This window comes from Haliotis rufescens, unplaced genomic scaffold (assembly GCF_023055435.1).
Source record: "Haliotis rufescens isolate VD_foot unplaced genomic scaffold, xgHalRufe1.0.p SCAF_9, whole genome shotgun sequence".
In the NCBI taxonomy this organism is placed as follows: Eukaryota; Metazoa; Mollusca; class Gastropoda; order Lepetellida; family Haliotidae; genus Haliotis; species Haliotis rufescens.
The window spans coordinates 22,470,921-22,489,595 of NW_025964383.1; the positions used below are offsets into that span (position 1 = coordinate 22,470,921).

Genomic DNA, 18,675 nt, shown 5'->3' on the forward strand with positions numbered 1-18,675 from the left:
AATGCTATTGCTCATTTGATCTAGTTTTGTAACGATACGGCAATACAGTATTGTCTCACAATATGAGGCCCACGAAACAATACATCGATTTTCAAACCCTCTATCACCATAAATACGTTACGTTACATTACATTACAAGTTATATTTGCAAAAAACACACCTGAATGATAACTGTTCATCAACCAGCTAATGCAGATTCCCAGTTTGGCTATATTTGGCACAACATTTACAGTGCCCTCTGGCCTATATGTTTCTGCCCTACAATATCCCATTTTGATCTCTGAAATTTTAAACATGATTCATGTATGTGATTCACATGCCAAAAGAAAGAATATCATCTTTTGAAACAAAAGTGCCGTATCGGGATACAAATCGTATCGCACCCATTGTATTGGGATATGTATCGTATCGCGACCCAATCATATCGTTACACCTCTAATTTGATCATGTATCAACACAACCCATGATCCTCAACAGATATTCAAGTAGAAAGGAAAGAAATTAGTATTTCAAAGTAAAGCACTTACCACTACCACCACCACCACAAAACACACAATTAACATGAATGAGTGAGAGAATTAGATTCTACATCAACCTGTTTCTGTTGTTAGTGAGTTGGTATTGTGGCTGCTTGAAAAGACCATGGCATATATCTTGGCGTGTTAGCTTAGTCTTAGATAATTGCCTTGGCCACTTGTAGGATGTTACCCAGGCATGTCATTTAAGGGTGACAAAAAAGATTGAATAGCCAGTAATTTCTAAAGCTTTTAAACTTTTCTTTCCAAGAAAACTATTGAATTGAGATAAACACTATGGAATTTCACTTCCCAAGGGTCATAACCAAATCGAACCTTTGATCAACTGATCTGGATGGAGCTAAGGGACAAAACTCAGTCATGCCTAGTTATTCAGCCTTGCATCAAAAACTAGGTAATGATGGAGACCACAAATTTTGTTTCCTTTTGTAACAAGAATTGGGCACTGTGTGCGAAGCTATTCCACTGTGTCCATGATCACAACATCAAAGGAAGATACACAGCTCCTTAGGCTAGACATTCTGCATGACAAGGATTCATTCCTCGGTTTGGTGTCTGTTGCAAAATTAATCTCTCAATATCCACATCAATCTCTTCACTCACTCACAAATGCATGTTAGTATATCGTGGAATGAAGCAGCACAACGCCCACAAAATCAGACCCTCCATGCAATTTAAGTTCAAGTCATGCAATGCAAGTTCAAGTTGTGCAGCTAATAAGTTAAAGGTGCTGTGTAAGTGAACATCTGTTTCTGAAGTTGAAAAGCACGATTCTTCCTACGAACACAGCTGGTGGTCAACATACACACATCAGTAAGTCAATTGATCAATGTATGTCTAACTCATCTTGATCAACTAAAAACTAACAAAAGCATTTTCTTCATGATTTGGAGAAAGTTTCTTTGGAAGTAACTGTTTCTATATGGTGAAGCTTGTCACAAAACACAGTTGGATCACACATGTTACTGCACACTCTGACCATTCCGGTAGCATCGTCGTGAGAAAATATAACAGGTGTATCCATTTCATTTGAAATCCTCTCTGACAACTCAGAATCTCGGGCTAAGCTCACACCCTAAAACCACAACAACAAAACCTTGTCAGTTCTTTCAACACTAAAACCTATATAAAATAAGATATATTTGTTTGTTTCTTTGTTGTTTAACGCCGCACTCAGCAATATTCCAGCTATATGACGGCGATCTGTAAATAATCGAGTCTGGACCAGACAATCCAGTGACGTCATGAGCATCGATCCATGTAACTGGAATACGATGATATGCATCAACCAAGTCAGCGAGCCAGACCACCCGATCCACTTAGTCGCCTTTACGGCAAGCATGAGTTCCAAAGACCTATTCCACCCCGAATCTTCATGGGTCTAAAATATATTAAGTCTAAACACACATTAACGTTCTTCTGGATCCATCAAGTTTATACAACAAAGAAACAAACAAATTTATCTTATTTTATAAAGATTTTAGTGTTGAAAGAACTGACAAGGTTTTGTTGTTGTGGTTTTAGGGTGTGAGCTTAGCCCGAGATTCTGAGTTTTCAGAGAGGATTTCAAATGAAATGGATACACCTGTTATATTTTCTCACGACGATGCTACCGGAGGTAAGTCTCAACTGAAATTATTATGACCTGTTGGTCAGAGTGTGCAGTAACATGTGTGATCCAACTGTGTTTTGTGACAAGCTTCACCATATAGAAACAGTTACTTCCAAAGAAACTTTCTCCAAATCATGAAGAAAATGCTTTTGTTAGTTTTTAGTTGATCAACATGAGTTAGACATACATTGATCAATTGACTTACTGATGTGTGTATGTTGACCACCAGCTGTGTTCGTAGGAAGAATCGTGCTTTTCAACTTCAGAAACAGATGTTCACTTACACAGCACCTTTAACTTATTAGCTGCACAACTTGAACTTGCATTGCATGACTTGAACTTAAATTGCATGGAGGGTCTGATTTTGTGGGCGTTGTGCTGCTTCATTCCACGATATACTAACATGCATTTGTGAGTGAGTGAAGAGATTGATGTGGATATTGAGAGATTAATTTTGCAACAGACACCAAACCGAGTAATGAATCCTTGTCATGCAGAATGTCTAGCCTAAGGAGCTGTGTATCTTCCTTTGATGTTGTGATCATGGACACAGTGGAATAGCTTCGCACCCAGTGCCCAATTCTTGTTACAAAAGGCAACAAAATTTGTGGTCTCCATCATTACCTAGTTTTTGATGCAAGGCTGAATAACTAGGCATGACTGAGTTTTGTCCCTTAGCTCCATCCAGATCAGTTGATCAAAGGTTCGATTTGGTTATGACCCTTGGGAAGTGAAATTCCATAGTGTTTATCTCAATTCAATAGTTTTCTTGGAAAGAAAAGTTTAAAAGCTTTAGAAATTACTGGCTATTCAATCTTTTTTGTCACCCTTAAATGACATGCCTGGGTAACATCCTACAAGTGGCCAAGGCAATTATCTAAGACTAAGCTAACACGCCAAGATATATGCCATGGTCTTTTCAAGCAGCCACAATACCAACTCACTAACAACAGAAACAGGTTGATGTAGAATCTAATTCTCTCACTCATTCATGTTAATTGTGTGTTTTGTGGTGGTGGTGGTAGTGGTAAGTGCTTTACTTTGAAATACTAATTTCTTTCCTTTCTACTTGAATATCTGTTGAGGATCATGGGTTGTGTTGATACATGATCAAATTAGAGGTGTAACGATATGATTGGGTCGCGATACGATACATATCCCAATACAATGGGTGCGATACGATTTGTATCCCGATACGGCACTTTTGTTTCAAAAGATGATATTCTTTCTTTTGGCATGTGAATCACATACATGAATCATGTTTAAAATTTCAGAGATCAAAATGGGATATTGTAGGGCAGAAACATATAGGCCAGAGGGCACTGTAAATGTTGTGCCAAATATAGCCAAACTGGGAATCTGCATTAGCTGGTTGATGAACAGTTATCATTCAGGTGTGTTTTTTGCAAATATAACTTGTAATGTAATGTAACGTAACGTATTTATGGTGATAGAGGGTTTGAAAATCGATGTATTGTTTCGTGGGCCTCATATTGTGAGACAATACTGTATTGCCGTATCGTTACAAAACTAGATCAAATGAGCAATAGCATTGAGTAACTTAAATGACAACATATTTAAGACTTTCATTCTACATTCTTTTCATCCTGTATCTGTATTACTGTCATGACGAAATAACATTGTAATAATAGAACGTGTGTAGTGATTAATAGCCATATTACCCTGTGTTATCTTTAACCTGTCATCGCAGGGCATGAGATCCCCATTGATGGAAGCGTACTTTTATCCCCTGTGGATGCTGCTTGAGACCTCCCTCCCTTGCTTGCTTTGTGTGTCCTTATATCCCCGCTTCTTGTGTTTCAGTGGGACGGAAATTCATGCTCCAGTTGTTCAATATGTTTGTATACATAGCATTAGCTATCCCCTGTGGATGCTGCTTGAGACCTCCCTCCCTTGCTTGCTTTGTGTGTCCTTATATCCCCGCTTCTTGTGTTTCAGTGGGACGGAAATTCATGCTCCAGTTGTTCAATATGTTTGTATACATAGCATTAGCTGTCACTAGCCCTAGCACTGTTTCTTTCTGGACTTGAATTGAATGATTCTCCTGATTTGAATTTGTACTTATCCCCAATTCCTGCCCAACGACCAGGTCAAACCCAAATCCTTGTTAGCCAATCTGAAGCAAGCTCTGCAACCTCTATGGGTGGCAGTGGCCAATGTGAGACGAGGATACAGCCAGGTGAAAGTGAGGGCAGCCAATCAGCAGCCTCATCACAAACAGGGGAGGGTGTGTCAGCCACAGATGCTTCCTCAGTTGTTTCATGTTCGCCTGAGCTGTCTGCACTCTTAAGTTCATTCTTAGAGGAAGGTAATTAAATGTGTTGCCTTACAATGACTAAACTTTTGAAAGGAACATTCCGTAAATGCCTTTCTATTCCACCGAGTACTGAAAGATCTGCATTTGAAGGTTTCTGACGTTTACAAAATATTATATCTGTAACTGTTGACGTCTTGTTTACTTAAGTTTACTGCTTAATACTGATGCCCCTTATATGCAAACCATGCAGTAGCCATGCAATGTGAATAAATGATTACAAGAGGTTTAATTTGACAGATTTTTCAACTGAATAAATATCTTATTAAAATAACATTAACCCAGATATATTAACTAATCATTGTTTTAATGTTTTCAGACTAGAAAATATGAAGAAAAAGAAGAATTAGGCAAATTGGAATATATGTGTGTACAAAGTGAAAGAATATTTCTGGACAATAAATGAAAGGTTTTGTTGCCACCTGACAGACCTGGTGAACAAATTGTTTTTTAGTTGCTTGGCAACCCAATGTCCACACTAAGTTGCCATGCAGTAATGATATCACAAATCATGAAATTTGGTGCCTGTGTCCATACATGTGTGCGGAATGTTTTGAACCTGAACTTGCAGGCATTTTGCCCTTGCTGTACATGATGGAAAAGGCGAAATAGTTAAAGATTATTATCTCACAGTGTTATTACATCAGTGTCATTAATATGAATAATTAGATTAGCAAGATGGTATTATATCCAAGGATTCCTTTGTCATCTTTTATAGAAGTGCATTTTATGTTTCATCAAAATGACATAGTGCTAATTCAAGAATGGTATATCTAGCTAAGCTTCTGAATTTCACACATCATACAAGTAATTCATGGAATTTTCTGTTGCAAATATCAGGTCAGCATCCTCATCAACATTCATCCAACATATGTATTGCTTGAAAAAACATTGTTGTAAATACATGAATAAATATCCCTGTTGTTACTGTTTACTGAATCATATTTTGGTATTCTATTATGCAAAGAAGAAAAGCGTGTGCAAGTGACAGGTTTATTTGTATTGCAGACCTTTGCCCCAAAGTGATGGCATAAAACTGGAAGAAAATACAACTTGGGTTTTCCTGTTTAAAGCTGACCGCCTTGTTGATAGAGTGTCTGCCTGGAGAGAGAGTAAGGTGAGTGGTTGTGACATACCGGAAGAAGTGAAACTATTGTACTTGTCACCCTACCTGTCGCTGGGCATTAGTGGGATAAAACAAGGACTGTTTCGTATACTGTGTCAGTCATTATACTATGTGTGAGTGGGGTATCTCAGGTAGTTGGTACTATTGGACTGCCACACACATCACACTCATCACAGATACAACACATGCATGTCCCTATTTAAGTGCAGTAACCTTGAACACATGCACCATTTCACCCCACCCCCCTTTTCTGAAGCTTGTGACGTTAAACCTGCTCCAATATCATGAGCTGCAAGTGCTGTGTGAGTAACAACGTTTGAAGAAGCCACCATTATAATACTTCCGTTTTTAACAATGACCTTGAATCTTGATTTCTGCCAATTACATACTTAATTATTAACTGATGGAAACATGGGTATTAAAGTATTGTTGTAATTTTAGAAAAATGCTTTTTGCCCATTAGACGTGCTATTGAGATATCAAGAAAAAAAGTACCGATGTACCTGTCTGTGGTTTGAAGTACTGGTATTTCAGTAACAAGGAGTCCTACTGATCATTTTACAGGAGAAAGAATTGAAAGAAAACAGCAACTTCAGTTTTATTCAGATTTATTAAGTCCAATGAGAAACGGGCAATAGAAGTAAGCGCGTGGGACTCCGTTATGATAATGATGATAATGTAGTCTTCATAAAACATTTTACCCTCAAAAACCCAAATTGGAGAAAGGTCTAGATGTGTCTCTTAGAAAATAACAAAATGACGCTGCATTTGTTTTGTCATCACTGCTCCCATGATGCATGTTGGATTACATGTGCATAGCCATGACCATGGTACACCGCACGAGTCTGTAGTAGGAATGTATATAAGTTCTTTAAACTTGAGTGAGACAGAGGGAAACATTTTTCGTTTTAGGGTGTATTACAGAACTGCCCAAGCTCGGGGGCTTTCATACTCGCAAGTCTACGGTATGATTAATTAAAGGTAGGGGTCGTCTGTAAAAGATAATCGCGACGTAAAAGGATATTAGCTTAGATAAAGAGGTGATTAGGCATACATCTACCATAAGCCCCAGATCACGGTTCTGGCATGCACAACAATGACATGATTATGTTTACCTGATGGTAGCACGGTCCCGTTTCGTCCATCTGACAGCAGCAACATGTAGTCAGTGGAATGATTCTTATTCTCCCAGGTTTCGTCAAGGTAAACGATCTGAAAGCACTGACTGCCATCGAAATCCCTTCTCCCGTAGTGCAATAATTATTGTAGTCTGCGAAACATTAATACACAAGCCTTATGAGCAGAATGTAGCCCCGACATGAAGTAGAATTCTGGAGGAAATTAAAAACCCAATTAATGTTTCAGGGACTACATTAATTATTGCACTACAGGAGAAGGGATTTCGATACACTGCACGTGTTGATGACCGAGCAGTTTTCAGGCGGAAATATTCCATCCTGTCTGTGACGTCTAACTATATCCGCATCATTCCTGACTATGGCAGTCAGAGCTTTCAGATCTGGGGCTTATGGTAGATTTGGGCTAGTATTCCAGGCGAAAAAGAAGACTGGCGAGTATCACAAGGAAATGATTGGTGATGCGTTCAAAGACTGGTTGGAACATCAGCTACTGCAGTCTTAAGAACTCCAGTGTCATGTCATGGATAACGCCAGTCATCATTATGTTCGGAAACCAGATATTGTCTTGCCAACCATGACTAAGCAAGAGTATCCGATATCTTGCAACATCGACTTCAGACCATCTGAAACGAAAGTTCAACTCCTGGAGAAAATTCACCTGAATAAGAAACCAGTAGAAGTACAAGACAGATATCCCGGTGGTACAACACGATCACGTTGCCTTACGCACACCAGTCACACATTGCGAGCTCAACACTTTTGAGCTTATCTTGGCAAGCTGCAAGGTTCGTGGCATATCAAATCATTCAAACGGACACATGTCAAATGGTGACAAAGAAAGAGGCAACACATAAGTGCAAGGAGAGATAAGAGTTTATTTTTATATAGCATCGCCACGCTGAGATTGATCGTCACTACCGGAAGGCTAAGGCACACAGGACTGCAAGTCGTAGGTAACGTTGTTTCAGCGTCCTTCGGCATTACCTGAACTCTTGGGAGTCTGCTGGAGAACTCTGGGAAGTGTCTATTGGAGAGGTCTAGAAGTATCTCTGTCTGCGGTCTGGAGGTTTCTCCAAGTGTCTGCCTCTTTTGCCAAATCATCTCGCTATTTATGCAGAGTTTTGATATTAAACTTTTGACTGCATAAGGATCGTTTCACGGCCACAATGTAGTAAACATATTGTAATTGTCGACTGACTGACCGGTCACCTTTTTGCTTTGACCCATGGCCAGTCCGTACAGCGAGGTGAACAGAAAAATAAGACTTGGTTATATAATGATACTCCAAGCCGGTTTGTCAACAAGTTGTCCCGACCAGTTCTTGACACTGGGCAGCGACCTCTGTCAATTCGCAGCAACATACGAGTTATGTAACACTTTGCTAGAATCACATCAGAGGCATTGCAATAGGCCCAAGATCGCGTTCTTGAAATAGAACGTCGTTACCGCCAACGTGACGCCGTAGATATCAGCCTTGTTTCACCAGTTAGCATACCTTTGGGTGATAGAACAGACTCAGATACGTCTTCAGTCAGATGTTGGCTAAATAAATCATCTGTAGAACAACCAATTCTTCTTGATTCAAAAGCCCCCAACCATCCAATACTCGTCCCGTTTCATAGCTTTAACTATTCCATCACTTTTTCAATCATATATAATGCATTACATATCTTAATTGCTATCCACTTCAACGCATTACTTATTAAAGTACAATAACAGCAATATTTTGAGACCACCCCCAACTCGGGTGACATTTGCAGCAGGTTGGGAATGCAAGGGCCGGTGTGAGGTCATCACCTCGGGACAAGAGTTAGGCAATTACCTCAGGCTATAGGCCGTTACCTACATGAGCGATAATACGAATATTCTCTAAGTTTATCATCTTTGTACCTATAAAATTACCTTTTAGGCTCCTCAGTGTCATTTGGGTACACAACTTGATGACGTCATAATTGAAGAACCTTTATTCTGATTGGGAAGTGTCTGTGAGTTGCTCTCCATAGATGTAGCTTGGCAGCGTAGCTAAACGAAATCGTTCCCAAAAGTAGAAGAGATATGTCAATCGGTATAGGGAGAAAAGGTACGGATAATCAACGTGGAAATTGTAAGAATATCCGTGAAATACTAAACTCCCCCCCCCCCCCCCCCCCCCCCCCTTCATAAAATGGACTTGTCCAACATACAGGAATTATTATTTTTTAAAGTTTGTGCTTTATGTTAACATTCTTAATGAGTTATACATATGTTGTTTTTCGTACAATAAGCACTGGCCTCTCAACCTGGATTTCACCAAAAGAAAACCTTCGGAAGCTAAAGAAATGCACAGAGATCAAGGGTATCAGACATCTTGTCTGCCTATGAAGTTGTAATCAAGCAATAATCCTTTATAATTAGTATCCAATTAGCTTGTAACAACTGTTTTATCCGTTTAATCCTTATCCTTACTGTACATCTGGCTTCATCGCGCATGTGCTTCATTGCCTTGATTCCCGACATGGGTACGGTGTGTGAAGCCCATTTCTGGTGCCCCCCTCCACTCTGCTTATCAGAACATATCATGCTAGTATATGCCTCTCATCAATTGGTTGTTGTCACTCAAGCTTGATAATGATTGAGAATCTACATCGAAACCGCGCTATCTGCAATAAACCAGCAGTTGTTATTTATAAAATTGTACGTTTTCTTTCTTACTCACAAACTTTCTCACTTGCTCATTATCGTGCATGTAATATCTATAAGCGTTGTCACAACCTTTCATGTCCGACTAATATATTCACTGGGGTCTTGCTGTGCATAGAAAAGATTATCTGTATCGATTTCAACCCTGGTATTGTTTGTATTTACCAGCTGATAAGAGGCCCCAAATGTAGGGCAAGTGTTTACAAAAGGCAGAAATGCACTGCACAAGGTAAGGGTTACCGGCATGCGCGTCGTACTGATTTCGACGTCGGTTTCCACCCCACGCCCCACTGAGCTGTGTAACACACTGTGCACATTATAACCTGTTTGGTGATAAGAGGCCCCAATGTAGGTCAAGTGTTAAAATTGCAGTGACTGCGTTGCAGGCTGAGGGACACTAGGTGTTCAGTCTACAGTATTTCTATTTCCCACCTTGAGTTCACCTTCACCAACGAGGAAGAACATGGTGGGGTCTTTCTTTTCCCAGATACTAGAGAAAGTCACAGGATATTTTGTTCGTTCACAAAGGTCAGTTTTAAAAAATGAATTGTTAATGTACTAAAATAGTAATATAACTTTGGACCAATGGCGTTGTTGGCTTTATCTGATGAAGGATAATGGACATGTCGGTCACATGGGCCGAGTTCGAATATATTTGAGTTACCTTTAAGCTATAACAATACTAAGAGTATGCTCGTGTGACCCAACATCATTTAGCAGATAAAAATAATGTGTTTTCATACTGACAAACACATTCGTCTTTTCTGCATTCTGCCTTTGCAAAATTAATCCCGAACTCTTTGGTGTTAGCGTAAATACTGATTGAAGTGACGTTGTTTGAGTTCATTATTTTGAGTGTGTTGCCGATCAGAAACAGTAATGATAGAGTTTATACCAAGTATTGCACTGTACATCTCAAACATTGTAGTTTTAGATAAGTATACTTTTCCAGCATATAAGGCAGGAACTGAAAGTGTGTAGCATGGGTACGTAGTAAGTCATGAAGTGGAGACCCCCAAAAACCTTAAGCAAGACTTGTCACTAATATGACATTCCATCAGTTCATTTGTTTGTGATTTGGAACCTCTCGTTGACCAATCCATATCCCCTGCACAATTCAATAAGAGTGTGCAGGGGATATGGATTAAACTGATGTCCATAGCACTGGCTCGATCTGTATGATGGCACAGAAACAGTTTGTTGCAGAAACCCTCACTTCAGATAAATCTGAAAAAATACATTGAAGTTGTGAAGAAAAACATGCAGATGTCAATTGTATGAATGCAATTTAATAAGTGTTCTACTTTTAAACACTTCAAACATTGTGCCGAGTTTAGGGACATTTCTAGGTGGCTCAATCCAAACTGACAACTTCTTCAACATTTCAACATGTGTCAGCAATATTGAGAAAGCTATCGTCTTTGAATTTATAACCAGACATCATTATAAGAATATCACGTTTCACAATGTTCTTCTAGATCACAACTACCAGCGTGCAATTGCCTTCTACGATTCACTTACAAATAAATAACAGAGAATACCCAGTCTCGATTATCTCAGCTCACTGCAATTACGCTATTGAAGCTTGGGTCCAAAGCACTATATCGTTAAGTTACAATCTAAATAAGTTTCATAAGATCTTATCTTTATCATTATCTCAACTAATATAATATGTAAATAGGCAATGGGCAATGGACAAACGAGAGACAGGGGGTAATTAGCACTGATAGGTAATAGCAATAGAATTGTAAATGGAAAAATGAAAGCCAGCTGGATAATTAGCACAGACAATAATCAAAGCAATAAATCCCCAGCACTGAGCAGATAGGTTCCCTGGTCACAGTTCATGGCTGGCTGGTGTCTCCAGATGGATTTTCTTCTTGTAATTTTCTTTGTCGCCAGTTGTTGGTAGACAGGACTTTGGTGGATTCCCACATGATGTTATGGTCTTGGTTCTTGATGATGTGTTCGAAAATAGCGGATTTCAGTTCTACTCTGTTGACGGAGGTCTGATGCTCTTTGAGTCTGGTGTTGAGGGATCTGATGGTGTCTCCAATGTATTGGTTGCTACAGTTGCAGGAGATCGGGTGTATACATCCTCTCGGAATGGGAACATGCGCTGCTGGTGCCTCTGCCATTGGCTCGGAGACTGTTAACTGTTCAATTTTACCATTGCTAATCACCTATCAGCGCCAATTAACTTTCCACCTTTTTTATCTTATTACTTTGTTGGCTTTGTTGTTCTTGCAGGAAAATATATATGGTCTCTGCTTCATAGCATTAATTCATCTAATGAAGGAGTAAGTCTATGCTCTGAAACGTTATTTTCCTCACAATAAAGAAGTTGACCTTTTTTCCTTATACTTTTATGTGTCTTGAGATTGAATTCACAGTATCATCTGCTTGTTTATTTTGAGGGGAAGCAGTTGATTTGATCTCGTTGTGCACATTTGGTGTTGGTTTCTTCGTATATTCTATAGGGATTTACCAAGCATGCCCAGAATCAGTGATGATAGTAGTATGTGCATTTGCGAGCATTTTTAAAATACTATTTATGTATTAATTTAGAACTTGACCTTCAAAGTGACATTGACCGAATGTACCTCCTCGGTGGTTTACATAATCTTTGATTTTAGGCAAACCTTTAATAATATCCTATATAAAAAAAGGTATTTGTAAATGGTTATAGGTATGTGTTGTATCAATCTATACTAAATGAAATTAACAATGTGAATAGAAATATGCAATTTTGACAAAATAGGGGTGGGATAACATATTACCAATGTTTTTTCAAAAATCATAAAAGTTATGTGGAATATGAACATTGCCATCTCATCATAAGTCGTGTCGGCGGGGGGGTGGGGACTTTATTTGATTTTCTCTATTTTTACAACAGAAAAGTGCATTTTGACCCTAAAACAGTATCTGCCACCAAAACATTTGACCACGACCACCATTTTCTAGTCTGTTGGATACAAAAAAAGGAAAACTTAAGTTTGCTTTGTTCTACTGTGGGGAGGGGTATGTCGGCAGCTTGGGGGTCTGGCCACATACTCCTGTCGACTTGTGATGTTATTACTCAATGTACATGACAGTAGCATGTTTATTAAAAAGATGTGTCCTCAACGGGCGAGTAGATGCGGCATTGACATCAGTCATGCTTGCTACTTTAATTGGAGACCCAAAGGGATATCAAAATAGAAATGGCAGCACCTGAGATAGGTTCAAGCCGATTAAATATGAAAACTCATTTTTTTGCAGATACGTCTTAAAAGAAACTACGTCCAGGAATACGACACTGCATCAATGTGGAGTGTGTGAAACTCCCTACACGTTCGGTGGACCCGATCCATACCTACTTCCTTGTCTACATTCAGTGTGTCAGACATGCCAGGATGCCGACAACACTGATACTATACGGTGTGGCATTTGCCAGGAGGACTTCAAGAGGAATGATGTTGGCGAAACTAAGGATGTTGTAACAACAAAACAGGTGTTGTTGTCAACCACCCAAAACGACGCTGGGGCGGTTTTATGCACCAACAACAACGATGGCATTCAAGCCATGTCTTGGAACACTCTCAAGGAAGGTATTCAGCATGTTTCAGAAAGGCTTAGTCTTGTCAAACATTTGGAAGGCAAAGTTGATGGTCTTGAATTGGATATTGAGTGTAATGCTCAAGATCTTAAAGAAGAGATAAAACATACATTTAGGCAGCTCAGGAGTGTTTTAGACCAGAGAGAAAATGAGGTATTACTGGAATTATCAACGGATACGGATGTATCTGTCCTCAACAGTATATACGATATTTTGTTATATTACATCAAATATAAGTGGGAATAGAATATCAAATGGTCGGTCCCTTAGTATTAACAATACACAGACATTTAAACTACATGTGGCGACATCATGTACAAGCGATTGTATTGTGTCTGTACGGATAAATGATATTGTGATAATATAGAGATTAGGGGCTCGATCCAACATTCTCTGACGTCTTTGCAGACAAATTGTCAAAAAACTCTTGGGAGAAAAGAGTGGGAATAATCAACAATGGCCCTTTTGAGCTCAAGAACCCGTTTTCAAGCACAGATTGCAGGAACTGAGACTGAACAGACTGAGCGGGTCATGTACCAATTCGAGTAGTCCGTCACGAGAATGCATCCTCATAACTGACAAGGCTGTAACACCCTTGTCCCCTTGTCCCTAGCTCATAACGAACAGTGTTTTTCGCATTGCCATGGCTACATGGTTCATAGATTAAAACGGCCTAATTGTCTATCCGTCGACGGGTTTGTCCGGCTAAAACTTAGGTTATTACCTATGCGACAATAACTGATTATGGTAGGCTAACCGTCAATCTACACGTCTCCTGTAGCATCCACAGAAACACACTTTTCTCCATCAGGCTTGACAGCATCAAACTCCTTTTTGAACTTGTCAGTTATCTCCTTGTTCTTAAACCTGACAGCCAGGTGTTCCACCTTGCCCTCCTCTTCTGAGAAGTCCTTAGCATACCAAACCCATGACTTCCCATCACCCGGGCTTGAGTTCCAGCTCATGGGTGATGACGTGGTTGCAGCAGACTTTGTAGATTTGTTCTTGTCAGAACTCGGTTGTGGCGAGAGGTTTTATGTTCGTCTCATCCTCACTGAACCTGAGAAGGTAAAGAAACTTCAAGTGTATGATAGCTTCAAACAACACCATTGCTGACATTCATGTATGTCATAAAGAAACTAAATTTATTTATGATAAAGTTTATGAGTGAGTGAGTGAGTCAGTGAGTGAGTGAGTATGATTTTACGCCGCTTTAAGCAATATTCCATCAATATCACGGCGGGGACACCAGAAATGGGCTTCACACAATGTACCCATGTCGGGAATCGAACCCGGGTCTTCGGCGTGACAAGCGAACGCTTTAACCACTAGGCTACCCGACCGCCCCGATAAAGTTTATGATATTTGCATACAGGCTGATGATCTGCAGAAGGAGTGAGTCAGTTTGTTGGGTTTAACGCCTCTTTTAACAGTATTCCAATTATATCACAGCGTGTCAGCTAAATGTGGGAGGTAGAAGGAACAAAACATCAAAGGGCATATTGATAACTACTAGTATTTTACAAGAAAAATATATACCTCTCTTTATAATATCAAAACCTTTAGGTACTGTTTTCACAGCCAAACATTTGTACCTGATTTACTGAGGAAATTATACACTATATTTGACTTCTCTTTGGGATCTTCACTGTTACCTTGATCTTTTGGGGTCACCCACTTCAGGAAAAGGCAGCAGGTCATAACTGATATTAGGACCATGAAAACGCAAGTGCTTAACAAGTTTGTGACTTAAAGTAGGTGTCAATGGCCTAAAACTGATAATATAAACTTAATTGTCTACGCTTGACCTTAACCCACAACATAAATCATATGTGTTTGCAAGTACATTAGACTCGGGGGTACTTGGAAATAACTTGAATTTCCAAAATTGAAAGATATGTTAGTTTCTAGTAATATTTGTTATATAGTTGGATAATAATGAACGAATTGGGAACACATAACAACCGGTGGTGAAGTAATGAAGTTTGACAGTAGATATTGTAGTAGTGCGAAGTGGCTGTGAGCCCTATGACTCTTGTTTCTGACGCTTGGTTCTGTGTCCCTTAGGCACTTCAGGTGTGGAGTTCCTGTATGTGGAGGAGGCTACAGAGGAACAGAAGGCCAGAGCCAGGAAGTACCAGTTGCCCGAGTCCTTCTACCTCTATGAAAACAAACCCCCTTGTCCAGGCTGTATTGGCTGTGAGGACTATGACCCCAGTAAAGTCAGCGTGCCCAGCAAGGTCTAAACCAAATGTGAGTATTATTAACAGTCTTCATGAGGTTATGTCTAAAAGGACGAAACTATGGTTCTCTAACAAGAATATAAAATAAGTGTAATGGCTAGCCTTTTTTTCTGAAATCTCACATTTGTCAATTTAATTTCTTTATTCCAAAGTTTATTTAGGTTCGTTTATCATTACAGCAAAATCTGAGGAGACAAGTCCTGCACCAACAATAGCTTCAGTTCAAGTTTCAAGCAGTGCTGGTAGTAAGTGATTTTGGTTTACATTATTTACACTTCCATGAAGTAATCAGTCTTGATAGTCGTCTGGAACTTTGTTGAGGTATCAATATAAGTGTATAGCCAGCATTAAAAACACAATGTTGTTATTACAACAATATCAACTTTTGAGCACAAACCTAGCCCTCTTTATGAAATATGGAAATATATTATGGGGATTATTGGAATTGTGTTTTTAATGCTGGATCAGTGTATGTAGCAAAGCAAGATAATTTATGCTTTTGGACTTTTGCATCTTTTCTCAACAGGATTAGAATCTGATAATTACTGGTGCTATACACTCGCCCTGTGCAGTTTGCCAGCTGCATGTAGAAAACTACTCGGGTGTTGGTGTAGTGGTTCCCAATGTGGGAACCAGGCCACTAGGTCTGGTGCTCACACCTATACTACATATTAAATGTGATGTTTCGAAGTTGTGGCACCTGCCTCCACATTTTACAATTCTAAGATATGCCCCTCCAGGAGTGGCACTGTGTGAGGTTGTTTATTGGATTATGAATTGTCCCAAGTTTTTACGGATTGTTGCTATTTTATTTTGGTTAATGTCACATTCAGAAAAAACCAGTAACTTCCAACTAATTTAGTCATGAAATAGACTTCAAGGTACGTTTATATAGGAGAAGTAACCTTTGGCCCCTTTGTGAAAAAGAAACCCCCCACCATTTTTCATTTTTGACCCTACAGTTCTGAAAAACTGATTTCACCTACTGATTTCTAAATGGCACTTTACCCATGAGATGCCCGCTCTACTTCCTTGTTGCTGACGCTTGGTTCTGTGTCCCTTGGACACTTCAGGTGTGGAGTTCCTGTATGTGGAGGAGGCTACAGAGGAACAGAAGGCCAGAGCCAGGAAGTACCAGTTGCCCGAGTCCTTCTACCTCTATGAAAACAAACCCCCTTGTCCAGGCTGTATTGGCTGTGAGGACTATGACCCCAGTAAAGTCAGCGTGCCCAGCAAGGTCAAAGCCAAATGTGAGTATTATTAACAGTCTTCATGAGGTTATGTTTAAAAGGACGAAAGTATGGTTCTTTAACAAGAATATAAAATTATTGTAATGGCTAGCTTCTTTTTTTCTGAAATCTCACATTGGTCAATTTAATTTCTTTATTCCAAAGTTTATTTAGGTTCGTTTATCATTACAGCAAAATCTGAGGAGACAAGTCCTGCACCAACAATAGCTTCAGTTCAAGTTTCAAGCAGTGCTGGTAGTAAGTGATTTTGGTTTATAGTATTTACACTTCCATGAAGTAATCAGTCTTGATAGTCGTCTGGAGCTTTGTTGAGGTATCAATATAAGTGTCAGAATTAAGCATGCAAGTCAGTGGGTCCTTATCATAACCATCATGTTAATACAAAACTAAATAGAGACCCCAGGGTCCCCGTTTAATTCTAACACTGAATAGCCAACCATTGTGAAACTGATACAAGATAGGATTTGGGGGCAGTAAGTAATGATAGTAATTGGATGGTGACAGGGAAGAGCTTCTGTTACATGCTCCTATTTTATGTTCCTTTAATTCACAAATATCCCTGTGGTGACTACTGGTTGGAATTCCCCAGCAATCTATGCTGGTCATAAGAGGCAACTTAACGGATTGGGTGGTCATATTCTTTGACTTGGTGTTAACTGCATTGATTGTTGCTCACAAAATCAATCACTGGATTGTCATGGTCCAAACACCAAAGGCAATGATGTTTGCATTAATGACTTATTGACCATCAGGTGTTGCAGGCAGTACTGGTGCCAGTGAAGGGTTCTGCATGTTCGGTCAGGCTTCAGGCATGTCCTTTTCTACACTAGCTGCACAGGGAGACGCAGTTGGTTATGCTTTCAAGAAAGGCAAGTAGACAGTTACCATCATCAGTCCTAGAATTGTTTGCAGCCTGTTCAACCACAAATGTAATTCCCAGCATTATTCTGCCCTACGTCTGAAGCAAATGTATAAATTTCCCAAATTGGAATTAGGATGCTCTTAATTGATGTCAATATATAGTTACATCTAGATTCTAATGTGATCACTTGGTCAAATGTATTTCACTCATAGCAGGATCAATAACGAGGAAGAGGCTTAATGCTTAGTTCACAGTATTAAATGCAATGTTGATATACAATGTTATAAAACCTCTAAATTGAAGAAGAATGGTACTTTAAAAACAATATCACAATTTTGAACAAAATAAGTTCTTTCTCCATTTTGCTTGCCAGATGCCCTTTGTTTGAAATCTTAGCGAAGTCCCTTCCCAGGTTATTGAACATAGCGCTTGGCCTGACATTCTATGTTTTCTCTGGCAGATGAGAACCGACCATTCCATTGGTCAGGATCAGGTCAGCTGATCTTTGGGACTTCCACAGGAGGCAACAGGAACAATGTTGATGATGATGAGGTTGTGCAGAGTGATGACATTGACTTTAAGCCCATCATTGACCTTCCAGAACCTGTTGAAGTCAAAACCGGTGAGTTCAAGGCCAAATTGTACTTTCCTGTTCATATAATGTCTTTTTTTGTGTGAGTTATTGTTTTGTTTTTGGCATAGCTTGTCTGCATATGTGATATAGATGTAAATGTCCTTGCAGGGGAAGAAGGTTGGGAGGTGTAGTACTGCCAGAGATCGAAGCTGTTCCGATTTGTGCGGGATTCCAACCAGTGGAAGGAGATAGCTGTGGGAGACATGAAGATCCTCAAACAAGATACTGAGTCTGGCATCTCGGGTATTGGCATATTTCATCTAGACTAGACTCTTACAGGCCACCATCATATTGTTTGAAACAACCAACAGAGAACCTTTCGATATGATAAACATGCTTGGCGTAAGCTTGATGAGGGCAGGGTTCAAAGTTTAGTCTACTGTTGCACTGAAACTAGTACTGTAATATTAAACAACAGTAGACTCTTTGAAAATGTGTTGTTCAGTTCTTCTGTCTCAACAATGTTGTTAGATCAATAAAATGATAAAACTTTTATATATGTTTTCCATTTTGTTTTCTGTCCTTGTAGATAAATACCGATTGCTGATGAGGCGAGATCAAGTACACAAAGTAGCATGTAATCATCTGATAGCTGGCAATATGACCCTGTCTCCAATGGCAACGTCAGAGACAGCCTGGTGCTGGACTGCTCAAGACTATG

General features: G+C 39.5%; 1 protein-coding gene across 4 annotated transcripts in view; it reads left to right on the top strand.

The window, feature by feature from the left end:
• LOC124120610 (E3 SUMO-protein ligase RanBP2-like) overlaps nucleotides 1-18,675 on the top strand; it is a 160,204-nt gene that overhangs the window by 98,941 nt on the left and 42,588 nt on the right. The gene's annotated exons all lie outside the window — the stretch shown is intronic.